Below are 19,217 nucleotides of genomic sequence, written 5' to 3'. Positions count from 1 at the left end.
GCTGTTACCTTCTGAATCATCCAAATAATTCCTGTGAAGAAATGTTCAAACTTAACATAAAATTTGATGCAGATATTTTTATTGCTCTACTTGCTCAGTCATTTTAATGTGATGGCCACACAGGACACATGCTCACTCAATGGTGTCTACCACCCCCACTGACTAGGTCAGTCATCATTGTTCACGCATGCACATTCCAGTCCAATCTCCTTAACTACCAGATTATATCAATGTTGCACAAACTGTTCTAGTTATCTTAACGATGGCTGAACTTTTTCCAGAGAGATCTTATATTAATTTCACAGAGCATTTCTTAACAACTTAAAAAGAAAGCTTTATTTACAAAAATAACAAAATAAACCAAAAAATCCTAATAGTGTCAATTTAATCATTTGTCTTCTGACTTAAAGGTGAAGTCTGATGGTTGCAAGTGAAAACATGCTTGCTTCAGCAGCACATGTACTAAAATTGGAACAATACAGAGAAGATTAGCATGGCCCCTGCTCAAGGATGAAATGCAAAATTGTGAAGTGTTCCATATTTAAAAGAAAGAAAGTAAAAAGATGTGACACTGTCTGTTTTCAGACTCAAAATCTTGGGCAAATTTTGTAAAAAAAAATATAACCTTTATTATTGTGGCCCCTCCCCTTCTGTCCAGCAGAGAGATGGAAAAATTCCCTGAGTAAGGAAACTGTGAGAAATTCTACTAAGTGAAGGTGGGGTTCTTCAAAGAATCCATGGTAACATCTCATGGCAAAAAATAAATATATATATATATATATATATATATATATATATATATATATATATATATCCACTAAGTGCAAAATAAATTTCAGTTGTATTTCATTAATTATTCAAATGTAAATAAGTTTCAGGTCAAACCATTCCAGCCAAATAAGACTTTTTCTACCCTGTCTTTTCTTTTTATTATTATTTTTTTTTACTTTAATTGTTGTTCAAGTACAGTTTTCTACCCTTAAACCCCCTCCCCTGCAGCTGTACCCTGTCTTTTCATTTCTCCCCTACCCTGGAGCTTCCAGAGGTAGCCTTCTGGAGGCAGAGAAAAAGTTGACATATCTCCATCTTTCCCAGATGTAGGTTTTCCAACCTGTGCAGAAGTGAGGGCAGGAAAGAGACTGCTTTCTGCTTGCACAACACAAAGTCCAGTTCTTTAAACCTTCTGGTTAAACATGGATTAACCTAAACTGTTGACAATGTGCAGGAGGGCTTTCCTTCTCCCCACCTACCAGGGATTCCTACCATTTCTTGAAAAAAAAACTGCCAGGGTCTATGCCAAATGTCAATCCATAAATCAGTTAAGTCAACTGATGCCATTAAAAGCAAGTGGCAAGAAAACAGCTTTACTATATTCAAACATGAAAACCTCACTTTTATGTTACTGGTTCTTTTTTTTTAACCATGATCAGACACTTTGTGATGACAGCACCATTTTGCACTCTATGGGCTGAAGAAAGGTAATTAAAAATATTGATGCTCTATTAAAAATGAGCGACCATTCATGTAATTAAAAAGCAAAGACAATCAAGAGGTTGAGAATGGATGTTGTGGACAAAGAAACTTTGGGTACTGGCAATACAATGGAGATTAAGCCTCTTTTACTCTTCCATGCATTATTCAGTGATGACATCACTTTCTTGCTCTTGCTCCTTAGGGTACATGAGGCAAGGCAGGAAGGATCTCTTTGAAGGCTACAAGTTTAACTTGCTGGACGAGTTTCTCCTTAACATCAGCAAGAAGAAAAATTATATATATAATTTACAGATAAATTCAAGAATGTTATTCTCTTTTCTTCTTCATACCATCTCCATACTCTCACTGAACCTTTCAAAGAAAACTTAAAATAATTCATCTCTTTCATTTTGCAAACTCGTATCTGGAATTGTCCCTGGCACCCAGGGTTATCTAACGTAAATGGTCATCTCTCACAAGTCTCTTAAAGAAGCATAATGTAGGTAGAATTTACAAGATTTTCTGGAATAGGATAACAAGCATTTATAAGGCACTTTTATAAAAGGTTTTGACCTACTTAAAAGAAATAGTCAGAGTTCTAGACAGCTGTTTTCAGTCCAATCAACGCGGCCTCCTAAGGTGGTGCACTGCAGAAGTTCTGGTATGTTCAAATACTAAGGTAAGCACTAGATAGATTAGGAAGATCTCAGTGTTCATTTTTGCTGTGACCATAGCAGAGTGTCCAGGCTTAAAATAGCTCCACCTTCTGAATGGCTTACTTCAATATGCTCTTTTCAAATGAATGAATCAACAATGCGAAGATGATTTTAAAGTAGTTACATGTGAGATTATCACACTAGTACTCTGCCATGCATTATTAAATTGTCTCAGTTCACAGAAAACTCCATAAAATGCTTCCAGTTAGAGTGCTAACACTTGCATCTAGGGAGTGGATCACAATAACAAGAGTTCAAGAAGACAGCCAAGTCCTCATGGGTGGAATATATAAAATCTCTATGCTCTATGAGGATAGAGGTGATGCTTCCACTGAGCTCCCAACCTCATGAACAAACATCAAATATTGGACTAAAATGTTGTGTAGGAATCCTCATTCATGGCTACTAAGATTGTGAATTAGTACAACCACTCTGGAAATCTGTTTGACATTATCTACAAAAGTTGAACATTATCTACAAGAGACCAGTAGAAAAATGTTCATGGTCATGTTATAGTATCTCCCAATACAGATAGCACTGCTCACTGTTTAACAGTAGACTGGAGTTCCAGTGTGATACATTCATACTATGGAATAGCATCTGACAATGAAAGTCAAAGAACCATGGCTATTTGTAATCACATAGATGAATTTTGTCAACTGTTGGGAACCGCACTGCCTGGTTTCAGAAGCTGAAACCCACCATGGCTAAGGCTGAGTGAGTGACCTTCTGACCATAAGCCACTATGGAGACAAAGCTTATCTCCCTGGCAAGAGCACTGCTTCTGCTCCTTTTTTCATAACTGGCCTTCAACACTTGATCAGTTAGTCAATGATAGGTAAGATCCCCCAAGGGGGAAATCACCTAAGCCAGGCATGATCACATGGAGGCCCCAGGGAAGGACTTGGTGGGCCATGAAGGAAGGGGGTGATGGCCCCTCACCCCCCCTCGCTTTGACGAAGCCTGAGTCCTCAGTCTGTCTGCAAGAAGTCTCTGAGAATTCTTTGGTCATCTGCCTCCTCTGCCTGACATAAGCCTGGATACAATGACAGAGGGTGGTACAGCCTTGTGCTGGGGATGGCGGGCTCCCTGGGTAATTAGGCCTGAGAAAGAATATGTGAAATCCTGTGAAACCTGCTTTGTTTAGAATGCTTTTAGTTAGATGATAAGGACCCAAGCAGAAAAAGAGTTTATGTTCCCAAAGTTCTGTAGCCTTTTTGCTGACAGGCCCTGATTTAGACAGAGCCCTAATGGTTCTTTGTGTACTATCTACTGTTTACTGCCTGGAAGTAATTAATAAGTTGTACCTGAACTCCTGTGCAAAAATTCCAATAAAAAGCCTGTCTAGGCAAGGGTCAGGGCACTCTCTCTCTCCCTTTGAGAGAGTTGCCTGGCTGCTCTAAGCCCCTCTCCCCTTGAGAGGGTGGCGAGGCCGTTCTGAGGCTCTCTCCCCTTGAGGGAGTAGCCTTGCCAGCCATTTTCCTCCACAGGACTCAGTAGTCTGTTTGAATTTGTCTCATGTCTCATCCATGATGCTGCGGGCACTGCTGGTCATGGATCCAGCAGTGCTTAAGAACATAATGTTAAGCCAAAGGATTCACATACTGATTAGAAAACTAGATATTCTACTTATAAGAAATTCAAAAATACGTGAAACTGATCTGTGGTGTTAGAAGATGAGACAATAGTATGTTTTTGAAAGGAGAGATGGAGGAGCCATTGGGAAGGGAATGAGAAGATTTCCGTGTGCTGGCAAAATTTTCCCTCTGAAAGATAATTCCATGGAGGGTTCATGTTGTAATATTCACCAAGTAGTACACATAGAATTTGTACATTCTTCTTTAGATAGGGTTAAGCTTTAATTAGGAATGCTTATTTTAAAAAAAATATAAGCTTTAGTGAAAGAACTGTAAAATATCTGAACTATCTCAGGAAAGACATAATAAATGGCTCGGTAAAATTCTACATCTATTACTAGTCTTAGTTTATAAAAGTACTCTTAAATTACTTTAATTAGTTAGGGGATCTCTAACTTAGAGAACTTTTAACATTGTCAATTCTAACACATCAGCTGCATGCCAGTAGCATTGGTTAGGTTCAACAATGAAGAAAGTGGATTTTGAGGGGACCACATGATAGCTTTTGACCTTCCCCTTTAGAAGGTTACATCAACAACTGTGAGGCTGACATGTAACTAAGCAATAAATATCTGAAGGGTTATCAGTGGAGTGGAGAGGATGCGAGGCAAGGTGGCAGCTGGACGACCTGGGCAGGTTAGGCAGTGGCTGGTGGACTGGGCAGTCCTGCATTTTTGTCCAGATAAACCAGGAGGAACTACTGGGGAACAAGACAGACTGCACAACCCAGGGTTCCAGTGTGAGAAATAATGCCTCAAAATCTCTGACTGAAAAAAACCTGTGGGGGTTATAGCAGTGGGAGAAACTCCCAGCCTCACAGGAGAGTTCCATGGAGATACCCACAGGGTCCTAGAATGTACACAAACCCATGCACCTGGGAATCAGCACCAGAAGGGCCCAGTTTGCTTGTGGGTAGCAGGGGAAATGACTGAAAGCCAGCCGAGAGCCCAGCAAGGGCCATTGTTCCCTCTATGACCCCTCTCCCACATACAGCACCACAACACAGTGACCTGGCTTGCCCTGGCCTGGAGAATACCTAAGGCTCTACCTCTTACTACATAACATGCAAACAAAGACAGAAAATTATGGCACAAATTAAAGAATAGATCAAAGCTCCAGGAAAAAAAAAAACTAAGTGATGGAGAGATGGCCAGTCTATCAGATGCAGATTTCAAAACACTGGTAATCAGGATGCTCACAGAAATGGTTGAGTATGGTCACAAAATAGAGGAAAAAGTGAAGGCTATTGAAAGTGAAGTAAAGGAAAATGTAGAGGGAACCAACAGTGACAGGAGGGAAACTGGGACTCAATGGTTTAGAGTAGAAGGAAGAAAGAAACATTCAAACAGAACAGAATGAAGAAATAAGAATTAAAAAAAAAAAACGAGGAGAGGTTATGAGCCTCCAGGACAACTTTAAATGTTTCAACATCTGAATCATAGGGCTGCCTGAAGGAGAAGAGGAAAAGCAAGAAATTGAAAACTTATTGGAAAACATAATGAAGGAGAACTTCCCCAATCTGGCAAAGGAAATAGATTTCCAGGAAGTCTAGGAAGCTCAGAGAGTCCCATAGAAATTGGACCCAAGGAAACACACACCAAGGCACATTATAATTACATTACCCAATATTAAAGAGAAGGAAAGAATCTTAAAAGCAGCAAGAGAAAAAGAGACAGTTACCTGCAAAGGAGTTCCCAAAAGACAATTAGCTGATTTCTCAAAAGAAACCTTATGGGCAAGAAGGGGCTGGAAAAAAATATTCGAAGTCTTGAAAGGCAAGAACCTACATCCAAGGTTACTTTATTCAGCAAAGGTATCATTTAGAATGGCAGGGCAGATAAAGTCCTTCACAGATAAGGTCAAGTTAAAGGAGTTCTTCAACACCAGGCCTTTATTATATGAAATGTTAAAGGGACTTACCTAAGAAGAAGAAAATAAAAAATATGAATGGTAAAATGACAACAAACTTACAACTATCAACAATTGAACCTAAACAAGAAGAAAAACAAACTAAGCAAACAACTAGAACAGGAACAGAATCACAGAAATGGAGATCACATGGAGGGTTATCAGTGGGGAGAGGGAGGGGCGAGAATGGGGAAAAAGGTACAAAAAATAAGAAGCATAAGTGGTAGGTAGAAAACAGACAGGGGGAGGTTAAGAACAGTATAAGAAATGTAGAAGCCAAAGAATTTATATGGCCCTGGCTGGTGTAGCTCAGTGGATTTATCATGGGCCTGTGAACCAAGCAACCATAGTTCCATTCCCAGTCAGGGCACATGCCTGGGTTGCAGGCCAGTTCCCAGCAGGGGACTCATGAGAGGCAACCATACATTGATATTTCTCTCCCTCTCCCCTTCCTTTTGTCTCTAAGGATAAATAAATAAAATCTTAAAGAAGAAAAGAATTTGTATGTACAACCCATGGACATGGCCTAAGTGGCAGGGCGCGGGGGGGGGGGGGAATGTGGGTGGGTGGCGGTTGAAGGACAAAGGGGAATAAAGGGGGGAAATGGGACAACTATAATAGCATAACCAATAAAATATTTTTAAAAGCATTACCAATTGATTTACTAACAAAGTAAATAAACTGAACCAATATGAGATATTTTATTTTGTTCTTAAGGTTTTTACTCCATATTAAAATGTTCCATAAACGTAGTCATAGGACCCAACAAATAACTGGTTTATCTCAAAATGCCTGAATCTGGCATTTTCTGTGGTCCTTGATATTTCTTCAGAAGTTAAATCAAACAATGTGTTCCTAGGGCGTACTTGGTACTATGGCATAACTAATGCCTCTCCCCTCATACGAGGACTTCAGACCACTTCAATGACTTGGATTTGAACATTTATTACGGAATGCCTGTAAGAAAAAAATAAAGCAGAGGAAGGGGATAGGCCATGCACTAGACAGGCAAAAAGGTCATTACTATTAATAAAAACTGGGACAAGGAAAGAGAATATAGCATTCCTGCATATTCATATAATCCATGGGAAGACATGTAGAATAGGAATTGAGTGTCTGGTGTGTTATAGGTGAGCTTGGACAACAACTGAATATCCAGTAGTACACAGCCTAAGCATTCATATCTTAAAGCTTTAGTTTCTTATCTATAAAATGAATATAATTAGAGCTTTAAACTTTTTTTGGAAAAAAGAGTTTAATTCTAAAAAAGATTTTCATTAGTTTCTCTGTTCTTTTTCACTTGTTTTTCTACATCTTCAGAAAAAAAAACATCATTCTGAAACTACCGATGGGGGCTGGAGAGTGGTGGAATTAATACAGACCACTTCTCTCCTGTGAGCCCAAATTATACTTGAAATGATATCATTTTTCTTAGGAGCTTTGAATTCCATTCAAACCACTCCCCATTACAACCAGAGCTTTACAGGTAAAAGACACTTCAAGAGCCTGTTCTGGTTCAGTTGCCAGAAAAACAAAGCATAATCTTACCTGTTTCTGAAAGTTCCTCCAAAAATTCATTTGACCTAAAAGTATTGGAACTGATCATAATTTAGTTAAGGGTGTATGAAACTACAGCGCTCCTGAATCTGAAATTTATATAATAAAAATAAAATGCAAAGTGTGCATTTCTAATACCACTTTTTAATGTCACGCTCCATCACCTCTGTTTAATGTCAGATCACAAGAAATATGTTTCATCTGTTGTTTGCATTTTACATGCCCCCCCTTCATCAACCTTGGGGCAATTAAGTTTCAGGAAAAACTTTGGAAGCAAGGAGTAAGGTCCAAAATAACCAAATTCATTACAGTTGGTTGCACTCAGTGATGTCTCTAGCAGATAAATCACCACTCATAGTTACATTCTACTACAGCTGTTTTACTCTCAGAAATACTTAAATTGAAGACTGAGGGATTTAGAGAAATATTTTTATTTTCAGGATATTTTTGAAAATGTAATGAAAAGAAAGCTACTTATTTCTAATACTATATTGTAGAAAGAATATCCTTTACATAGAGCATATATTATGAGCACACACTAAAAATGAAATTAATAATTTGTCAATTTTTATTATCCTTCACCCATGTGTCCCATGAATCACACTATTCTAATTGGTTTATGCCTCAGATAATTCTGTATAGACTTAGGATTAATTGATAACTGGCACAGAGGACCTGAGAATCTGACTTCTAGTCAACAGTAATCTAACCCATGATATTTTTGAATATTGGGTTGAGTCACATGAAACTGACACATTTATATGTTAAAAATGGTCAAATCCAGTCAATTTCATATACTACAACCAAACAGCTGATGGGTTTTCAAAACAAGCATCTTGCTATTTCTAAAAACATCATGGGGCTCTTCCTCCATTAAACCGATGTGAGTAGGTATCTTGTAGCTATCATCTGCCCCATGGCTCATCTGCTTACTGTTCTCTGTCTTTCCCCATCCACTCACTTCTTTATCCTTTGGGTAGACAGCTTCTATTATATTCACCCAACAGATACTTCTCTCTCTAAAATCATGGATGACCACTCAGGAAACTGCGAAATCCAACAACCTTTTCCTATTGCTTCAGCCTCCCTATAGCCTGGGACAATATGATCACTCTCTCCTTTAAGAGTTCCTTGTTTTGTGTCCTTGTGACTGCAATACTCGTTTATTGACTACATTTTCTCTTCCATTCATCACCTAAATAAAGGCATTCTAATTGTCTCCGCTTTCTTTTTTATTGCTCAGTAGCTTGTACTTTCACCTAAATCTCCTTCACCCTTAACAAATGACTCCTTTCTGCTTTCCAGCACTGGAACATTTGTACATGACTATATTCTTCCCTGTCACTGACACCACCATCTCTGTTTTTATCATACTCATTTGAAAAGTGCCCACTTCCTCCACCATTAACCCCAACTTGTGCTATCACCTGCCTTCCAACTAACTATCCCACAGACATTGCTCCATTAGCTCATCACTTGTCAACATCCTCAACACTTTCCTTATAGGCTCTATCCCCCCCAGTATATTTAAGTTGTTTAATTTTTCTCCTATAATGTAAAGAAAATAACCTCTTAACTTTATGTCACCCTTTAGCTACTGTCCTCTCTTTTTTTTTCATTCACAATAAAGCTTAGACAGTCTAACTTTTTATCTTCATCTCTTATGACTTTCATTACTTAATGTCTTAGGTTGGCATATTCAGAAGCAGACTCGTAAGAACTTGTTGGGAGGTGCTTACTTGGAAGAATTCCAGCTAAGAGAATGGGGACATGAGTCAGGGTAGAGAGAGGGCCAATATGAAATGTGTCAGTGCAGAGACTACTACTGTAGGAAGCTGTGATTAGAATCTCATTGGGGAAATTTGAGAAACTATGCAGATGCTATCTTAGAGTTTCCTCACTTCAAGATGAGGATACTTGAGTCCTTACCCATCAACTCTCATCCTGCATGATTGAGGGTTGCTTTTAGGGGTACTAACTCTCTGGCACTTTCAGCCAGCTCCAAGACAAAGTTGGGTTCCTGTTGGCCACAAAGGCTTGCAGTGGGAATTGTGCCTGCCAAGAGGCATGGGAGGAGCAGCCCTGTGTCAGCCTCACCTACTGGAGTTAGCCTCCTGCTTTCTCCACTTCACTAGCATGGTGAGGAGCCAACCATCTCCTAATTGTCAAATCTAAGGAAATCTCATTGTTCTGGTTCTCCTTGACCTTTCTGTATGCATTGCTGGGTCTGTAGTCCTTATCCTCCTGAATAGTTAGTTTCCTTTCCTGGGCTTCTAAGAAGCCACCCTTTCTTGCTTCTTCTACCTCTCAACATTTTTGCCTCCTTTTAAGCCATTTTTTGTCGAGGGTTGATGCTTCAGGACTCTGTTTTGGATTTCTCATTTTACACACTCTTCCTGAAACATTCCTTCTAATTTTATGACTCCACAAGCACTCCGTGACACTAGCTCTGAATCTGCATGCCCAGCCTGGATTCTTCTCCTGAGGTCACAGCCATACATTAGCTTGCCTTCCATGCTCCACCGCCAGTGCATGATCATCTTAGCCTGAACATCAGAAGCACTCAATCCCAGCAGTCACACAACCCAAGTATTATCTTTCCATAAAGACACATGTTCTTGCTCTTACATTCCTTCTTGCCTAACCATTAACAAACTGAAAATCCAGGAGTCGTTGCTATCTTTCCCTTTTCCAGTGACCAATCTCTGTTACTTTTACCTTCTTCGCCTCCTCCTTTCATGCACTACGCTTTTTGTCTTTCTACCCCAGTTCCTTCTCTTAACTTTTGTTTTGCCTCTAACCTCACCTTATCTTTTTATAACCTTCACTCTAATACTAGAATGGTATTTCAAAAACATGAATCTGATCAATTGCTTACAGAAAAAAAATCCAGATTCCTTCCTATGATAGGAAGAGACCCTACGAGCTGGTCAGCAGCCTCTGCCACCCTATGACTCATCATTTCTTACCCTCACCCACACTGTATTCTGACCATTCCAATTTCCAAATTAACTTAACACTTCCACAGAGCACATATGTAGTCTAAGACTGTTACAATTATTACCATATTTTTGGACCATAAGATGCACCTAGGTTTTAGAGGAGGAAAATAGGAAAAAAAATTTTGAAGCAAAAAATGTGGTAAAATATTTAATAACATAATATTTCAACAATGTAAATGTAAACACAACTCAACAGCAGCGTTAACAACCATTGTTCCTCCCAAATTTGTGTGGGCAGGAGGAGTGCATCTTATAGTCCGAAAAAAATGGTAAATCATTTAGTCCTTGTAACAACCCAAGTTGTATGTATTATTATCCTCATTTTAAGGAGGAGGAAATTGAGCCCCAGAGAGGGTAAATGATTCAACTAATGTCACACAGCTAGTAAGTGGCAGAGCTAGGGTTCACATCTAAGAAGTGTGGCTCCAGAGTTACTGCTCTTGACCCAGTACCACAGGGAGCTGGGTATGTTAATCTCACCTCTCTCTTCCTGTAACATCCTTGCCTTACTTCCAGTGTGTTCTTCTTTATTAAATCCCTACTGATCCTCACTATGTTGGTGGACTTGACCTCTTTCTTTGAACCCCCCTGTAATAAAATTATCATGTGCCCCAATGTAGTATAAACTCTTCAAAAACCTGTCTTTTACTAGTTCTTATGGTTTTCTCTGCCTCTAAATATTAACTGTTCCAATGTGAAAGCTTTTGAGCATTTTTCCCTCTATCTACACCCATTCTCACAGTGATTTCATTTGTGTCAGCTGCAAACACCCACAGTTTTATCTCATGCCCAGAATTCTGTCCTGAACTCCAGATGCATGCATCAGGTATCCTCCTGATGACTTCCCCTGCCTGTCTGATGGGCATCTCATAGGTAAGAGGTGCAAACAGAATTTATGACACCTGCTCTGTCCCACAGACCACCTCCCACAGACCATCTCCATCTTTTCCATCCCAGCTGGTGATAACACCAGGCTTCCAATTGCTCAGAGCAAAAATGTCAGGTCATCTTTTATTCTCCTTTTCCCTCATACTCCACAATTAACCAATCAACAAGCCCTGTTGGCTCTACTTTCAAAAAAGATTCAGAGTGCAGCCACTGCTCTTCACATCCACTCCAATGGACCTGACCCCGTCACTGTCATTGCTTCCCAGAATTAGCCTTCTAAGTGCTTCTCTCCTGGCCTTGTTAGTTATCTTCTCCAGTGGAAGCTGAAGTAATACTACTGGAATATTTCAGGTCATGTCACTTTCCCACTAAAACCCCTCCTAAGGGTTCTCCTCTCAGTCTCAGTGAAAGTCAAAGTCATGTCAGCAGCTCACACGTTCTGCATGAGCTGGTCCCTGTGGCCACCCTCCCAGACCTTTTCTTCCACTCTCCCTTTCTTATCTGATAGATGCAGTGGCCTTATTGCCATTTTTCCAGGGCTCCAGGCCTGTCTAGGCCTTTGCACTCAGTGCTCCTACCCCTGCTTGCTGCTCTGCCCAGAGCACTTGCCTCCTACATACCCTTTCTCCTTTGTTTGCATGTGGTCTTTGCACAAATGTGATTTTTTCAGTGAGAACTTCCCTGACCACTGTATTTAAAATTGAAAGCCACTATCTCTAACCTTCTCTATCTTGCTTTTCATCCTTACTTTTCTCCATATCACCATCTAACAATATATGTTTTATTTCTTAATTTTATGATGTATCTCTCCCTGCTAAAATCTGAATTTCATGTAAGGTGGCTGCTCCAATCCCCACACCAGGCAGTGCCTATTTAAAATTAAGTACTCCAGAAAGCTTGGCTATTATTCTCCTCAATCTGCAGCCCAGAGCTAGAACACATTAGGTCTTTGATAAATGCTATTGAATGGATCAATACATTTGTGATTGAATATTTCCTTTTGATCAGGTATCTAAGCTATTCCAAGATTTCTATAAAGATAACTCCACTCTTCATTATTATTCCAAACCCTTCTTCTAAACCTTAAACTTGCAATACCAACAGCCTCTTGTTCATCTCATTCTGGATGGCATAGAACTTCCAATTCAAATGGTCTAAAGTTAACCTCATCTCAGAACACTCACCCTCCCCCACTCCCAGCTCAATGACCTTTCTAATTTTTTAATTCATGCTTAAGATCTTATCATCCCCCAGTCCCCAATTACTTTCATATCCACTGGCTTCTGTACCACTATATCCAAATAATTATCACACACTGAGAGTGTACCCCTACAATGTTTCTCTGCTTTGTCTTTGTTATTCTCTGTTATTCTCACTGATGATGCCATTATCAGACCATGACTATTTCTTTATTCTGTCAACACAATCAGCCATTCTGTTTTCCATTCATCTCTTCATACGTCAATGAACCTCTATCGAGTATTGAAGACTCTATGTACTTGGCCCATATTGTACAGAATATTGGTTTCCTTAATCAGGAAAAATGTTACTTTCTAGGACACATTGATACAGCCTCTTTTGTTTCAATGCTTTAGTATATTACTAACATGAGATTGTATGGCTAGATAAGCAAGGCCAAGTTTTGAATCCAGACTACTCAAAACCCATTCACATCTTCCTGGGATGAAGGCAAGTGTCTAATGTAGCCTACTTTCCATCTATGTGATGGTCCTTCAGCCTGAGAATATGTTCCATTGTGTTTTGTAAGCATGTCTCTCCTGCTGACAAACTGGACAATTACAATTAAGAGTCTGTATCTTTTTGAGCTATAGCAAGTGACATCATTCAGCTCAGTGACATATGGCTCAGCCCTTCCTGTGACAGCCTAGGTCATGTACCCAAGAGGCCAATTCTAGGCAATGCACCAAAGCATATATTTGTTGGTCTCGGTTCCTCTCAATCTTCACAAGGGATTACATTCTATATTATTAGATGTATTTATATGTGTCTGTTAACGCCCCTTCTCCCCAGAAACTTATGTTTGATAAGAACAGGATCTGTGTTTTAGTAATCTCATGTGCCTTCATCACTGTTTGAACATACTAGGGGGTCTGTGGATGTTGAAAATAATAGAGTCAAATTGCTTACAGGTTACACTCATTTCAAACATACCACACAGCTGCTTCTGGCATTAGAACCATATATAACACGGACAGTAGGGACTATACATGCAAACAATAACATTTTACTCAAGGATGAGTCGAGAGGCCATCCTTTCTTTGATTCCACCAAGGAGGGAAAATTGGACAGAAATTTAAGGATGAGGATTATAACACCAGCTCCCTCTGTTGATCACTCTAGAAATGGCATAACACTTGAAGTTATGATCAAACCCCAGTTCTCAGACATCTCTGATTTCAAACGATTCAGTTCTCTACCAAGTTGTTCATGAAAAAATGTCTCAATTGTGAAATAGAACTTCAGTTCTTGGCACAACAACCCTCTCGTGCTGATACCTGTATGATCAGTCACTTATAAGACTCAGTTTTTAAACAAGTCACTTCTCAAATAGCCTTCCAGAACATATTACATTCGAGAACGGAGTTTCCACTAAATTTGGAGTAGCCACACAAATAGAAGAACCCCTGCAAAATAAAATACTCATTAAACTAGAATGAACCAATGAAGATACATTTGAAATTTTATCTACCCAAGTCTGGCATTCTGAATACATAAGTAAGAAATAAATCATATGGTATTGGGTGGCAATTTCATAGAATGTCTCCTTTCCCATTGACTATTATGATCAAGAAACATATCCTGTGTTTAGGAGAATCAATATTAATGGTGTTAACATAAACATATGACTTCAGGCTCTTTGAAAATAATGGTTATCAAGTTTCAGTCTGCATAAAGATAATTTGGGCAAGTGGTTCTCCAGCTTTGGCATGCATGCACCAGGAATCATCACCTGGAGGGCTCAATAAAAATGAATTGTTGGCTCCAACCAGTGGCGATTTTGATCTAGTACATCTTCACTGGAGCCAAGAATTTACATTATCATATTCTGAAAACCACCACTCTGAACCATGCTGCTAAGCGTGATCTACCATACAACATGGGCTTCATATGAGATGGGAAAGAACAAAACCTCACTCCCACCATGTGTACGTAATTGGAATCTTTTTTCTGAAATAATTCCTGAGTAATTTGTATGCACATCCAAAGGTGAGAGGCATCTAGCCCTTTTACTTTTTCAGCAAAGGCTAGAGAAGAAACAGTTTAAGCTTTATGGACCCTATAGTCTCTACCTCAACTGCTCCACTCTGTATCTTAGCACAAAAGCAACCATAGATTGAGTGTGGTTTGTGCCAATAAAACTTAACTTACAAAAACAAGCAGTGGACTGGATTTGGTCTACTGGTCATTGCTCATTAACTTTTGGCTTAGAATGTGTTTATTGTTTTTTAACATAATTTTGCTTCTCGTGGTTTCTGTTTCAGTAGTTCTAGGGTTGGACCTACTACTTATATTTTTAACAAGCACCTGAAGAAATTTTGGTTCAGGTGATTAGAAAACTGGACTTTGAGAAATATTTTCAGCCATCATTTTTTGCATTCTTTTTTAATAGGTATTTGTGATTTGCTTTTAAATCACTCATAGAAAAATTAAATTATCCGATCTATCTTTCTTTTCAACAACATCTTCCATGTTCTTCCAAGTGTTTCTTACAAGAGGGTCAGGCTGGTATGAATTGTATGTATTTTTTTGCCAACAGTGCAAACTGAGGGCTAAAAGGAATCTTGGCTTCTGAAAGGTTGTTGCTGCTTCTATGTCCCATAAGGAAAGTGAACAAACTGCAGGTACATTTAAGAAGGTAACTCATTACAGAAGAAAATTAGAAGCTCTGAGAGGAGCAAATTCTTCTCCTTTATTGCTTTGTAATATTTTTCAAATCCAAATTCAAGTGCTCTAGCTAAACTCTCCAGAGAATAGTTTTATGATTAAAGGTGGGGGTGGGGGGGAAGCATTGGGCAGTTACTTTCTCTGGTTTCTGTATCAAGCAGGGGGAAGGAGGAATGCAAAGATAGCTGTGAAATGGGCTTGATTCTCTTTCTCTAAATGGCTGGTTGTTTCTTTTATAAAAGTAAGATTTGAATAAAACTTTTTATCCCTAAGATACTTCTCTCCTCATTATTGGACACTGTTGACTACTTCAAATTTCACAATATGTTTTGGGTTTTTGTTTATACACTTTGTAGATGGAGCATTTTAAAGACACATGTGACTTGGATTTCTTTTTAACAATATTTGTGTTTCTTTAACAACACTGGATGGGGGGTAATATGCTCACTATAAAGTTACTGAAGACTCAGAGCATGGAAACAATAATACTTATACTTTTAGAACCCAAAGTACAACATTCACAGAGTTATAAAAAAACTTCAACACACTAAATTTACTGAAAAAGTTCATAAAGTTTACATATGCCATTTTAACTTAATTTGAAAATGTTTCAGTAGAATAGTAAAAAATTACAGACTCCTGAATTAGATGAATGCGAAGAGCACTTTATTATCTTAACATTTATTTATGAACAAATACAGATAAAATTCAGTTAAAAATTAATGAAATATGAAACAAAGGCAACAAAGGTGAGAAATATTATGACACTTAGAAGCTTGTAAATTTTTAAAATTTTCAGATCATACTAAGAGCCAAAATTAATTAAAATGAAGAGATAAATTTTGAAAGGAAATAAAAATAAGCTTTTGGATTGTTTGATAATCAAATTAGTGGAGAGGAGTAAATTATATCAAGACACCGAAAGAAGATATAAATTTCTTGCTAATTTTATAGGTAGTATCAACATTGATTAAGATAACTTAAGAGTCATCATGTGCTACTATAAAGAGGTCATTGATAGAAAACTGGGTAATGAATGTTGTCAACACAAGATTATTTGAAGTTGGCCACTATTTGAGTAAAGTGGAAATGCCTAGAAACCTTACCATTTATTATGGAAAGAAGTTACTAAATGGAGCCATGACTATAAAATGAGGAAGGACAGTCTCTTCAATAAATGGTGCTGGGGAAAGTGCACAGCCATGTGCAAAATAGTGAAACTAAAATACTCTCTTATACCATATACAAAAATTAACTCAAAATGAAGACTTGAACGTAAGGCCTGAAACCAATAAAACTCTTAGAAGAAAACACAGGCAGTAAGTTCCTTGACATCAGTCTCAGTGATGACTTTTTTTAAAGATCTGACTCTGAAAGCAAAGTTAACAAAAATGAAAATAAGTAAGTAGGATGACATCAAACTAAAAATCTGGACAGAAAAGCAAACCATCAACAAAATAAAAAGGGAACTTAATGAATGGGAGAAAATATTTGCAAATTATATATCTGATAGGGGGTTAATATCCCAAATACATGAAGAACTCATACAACTCAACAATGAAAAAAAAAACAAATAATCAAATTAAAAAATAGGCAGGCACTCTAAATAGATTTTTCCAACAAGTACACAAAAAGATGCTCAACATCACTAATTATCAGAAAAATGCAAATCAAAACCATAATGAAATACCCTCTCACACTGGTTAGAATAGCTATTATCAAAAAGAGAGAAGAAGAAGAAGAAGAAGAAGAAGAAGAAGAAGAAGAAGAAGGAGAAGAAGAAGAAGAAGAAGAAGAAGAAGAAGAAGAAGAAGAAGAAGAAGAAGAAGAGGAAGAAGAAGAAGAAGAAGAAATAACAAGTGTTGGTGAGGATATGGAAAAAAGGAAACCCTTTTGCACTGTTGGTGGGAAAGTAAGTTGGTACAGCCACTATGGAAAACACTACGGAGTTTGCTCAAAAAATTAAAAATAGAAATATCATATAATCCAACACTTCCAACTTCTGGATATTCACCCAAAGAAAACAAAAACATTAAAAGGTATATGCAGCCTCCATACAATAGCCCAGATAGGGAAATAACCGAAATGTCCAATGATGGATGAATAGATAAAGACGATATGATATCTGTACATAATGGAATATTATTCAGCCATTAAAAATGGAATCTTGCCATTTGCAACAACATGGATACACTTTGAGGGCCTTATGTTAAGTGAAATGACAGAGAGAGACAAATATTATTTGATCTTACTTAAATGTGGAATTTAAAAAAATCAAGTACATACAATAAACTGGTGATTGCCAGCGGCAAGGGTAGGGTGGGCAAAGTGGTTCAGGAGAGTCAAAAGGTATAAACTGCCAGTTATAAAGTAGGTAAGTCCTGGGGATGTGATATAGAGACAGGATGGTGACTATAGTTATCAATACTGTGTTGCATATTTGGAAGTTGTTAAGAGAGTAAATCTTAAAAGTTTTCATCATCAGGAAAAAATGTAACTATGTAAAGATGTAACATCTGTGTGGTGATAGATGTTAACTAGAGTTATTGTGATGATCATTGTATAATATACACAAATATCAAATCAGTATGTTATACACCTGAAGTTAATATAATGCTATCTGTCAATTATACCTCAATTAAAAATAATCAAAGAGTATCTAGCCAAAAACAGTAGATAAGTATTATTATAGAGTTGTATCACAGTTGATTAACTTAAAAATATGTATTATCTGGTGAATTTTGTGATGCTTGAGTTATGTGTCAGATTTTTCAAACATATTTGTTGTGACTTTTGCATAATTGAAATTCATTCTTGTAGCTAAATCTTTCCTTGCAATTTTATTATTCCCACCCCCCTCAATTGTGTAAGTTTCAAGCCCAAAGAACCTGGATCTGCCCTTGGGTCTGAAAAATCAAGATAGGAAGGATTCAAGAGAAGGAAGTTGAGGGGCGTCACTTTTAAGGAGAGTGTCAACTGTCACCTGCCTCCTCCTCACAGCTTCTGTCCCAGAGTCTATGGCCCTGCAGGTTAGGAGGGTCTTTCTCAGGTTCCCCGCCTCTCCTCCCACATTTTCCACAACCGATGTGATTATAGCAATGGCTGTGTCCAAAAGTGAACTGCGTGTGTGGTGTGGTACAAGAGTACAGTTGGTTGCAGGTAAGAGGTGAGCACAATGGCCCATGCTAAAGGACGAGTGTTTAGTAGAATGTGAGGGGCTAGTGCCTCTTGAGCATATAAAAGAGCTTGGGTGAGGCAGAGTAACATAATGCTAAGGCGTTCAGAAATAGGTGTTAATGAATCCCTGGTGGACCCGTGGTGATCACTTAATTTCTATGTAGGTTGGTTATCTTTTTGAAAGGTGAAGATAGGAGACATGTAAACATTTAGCATAGCCAGATGCAGCTTTTATTTAAACTGTCTGTTTTTAGGGATAGCTTGCAGCAAGGAGGATGCTCATGAAGACTGTGTGGGTGAAGGGTGGGGTCAAGCACCTCCTTGCCCCTGCCATCCCAGGGAGTCTGCCCTGATCCCTTGATGCCTTGCTGCAAAATATTAGCTATAGGCTGTGTATGTTGCTAAATTACTTAGTTTGTTGTTTCATTAATCTCTTAACATGGGCCACCAAAAATATGGGAACTTTAAAGTGTGTATAGATGTTAAAAGTTGAGAACCACAAAGCTATAAGAAAACTCTTTTTAGTTCAAATGTAAGATCTAACTTTGTTTGCAGCAATTAGCTCTAGAGATGCCTTCAGTCCATGCAACAGTCTCTGTTTTGCGATTAATAATGAATTTTACATCATCCAACACAACTTCATTTATCACACACTCATTTATCACACACTGTCCTATAAACGTGATGTTTGTTCTCTTAACTTTTTGTAATGCAAGGGCCTGACTTATGAATATCTGAAGTATCTACTTCAAAGAAGTACCCACTTCAAAGCCAGCTATCTCAAGTAAACACATAGCCAGCCACATGACTAGACACTGACTCAAGCTGTTTTTCCCCAGTGAGCACCTTATTTGTAGAGATCTTGGTTGATCTCAATAACTGACCATGTGGGCTGCTTAGTTTTTTTCTCTTCCTGTGCTTAAAATTCTTGCTCTTATGTCTTAAACTTACCA

At 38.3% G+C, this 19,217-nt stretch overlaps 1 non-coding gene across 1 annotated transcript; it reads left to right on the top strand.

The window, feature by feature from the left end:
- Positions 1-442: 442 nt before the first annotated feature.
- LOC119054480 (U6 spliceosomal RNA) lies at positions 443-545 on the top strand. Its single transcript, XR_005083525.2, has one exon. It is a non-coding gene; the product is annotated as a U6 spliceosomal RNA (small nuclear RNA).
- Positions 546-19,217: the final 18,672 nt, after the last annotated feature.

This window comes from Artibeus jamaicensis, unplaced genomic scaffold, assembly GCF_021234435.1.
Source record: "Artibeus jamaicensis isolate MK-2021 breed Jamaican fruit bat unplaced genomic scaffold, CSHL_Jam_final scaffold_916, whole genome shotgun sequence".
Classification (NCBI taxonomy): Eukaryota; Metazoa; Chordata; class Mammalia; order Chiroptera; family Phyllostomidae; genus Artibeus; species Artibeus jamaicensis.
The sequence above is the reverse complement of the archived record's forward strand: the minus strand, read 5'-3'. Positions and strand labels throughout refer to the sequence as shown.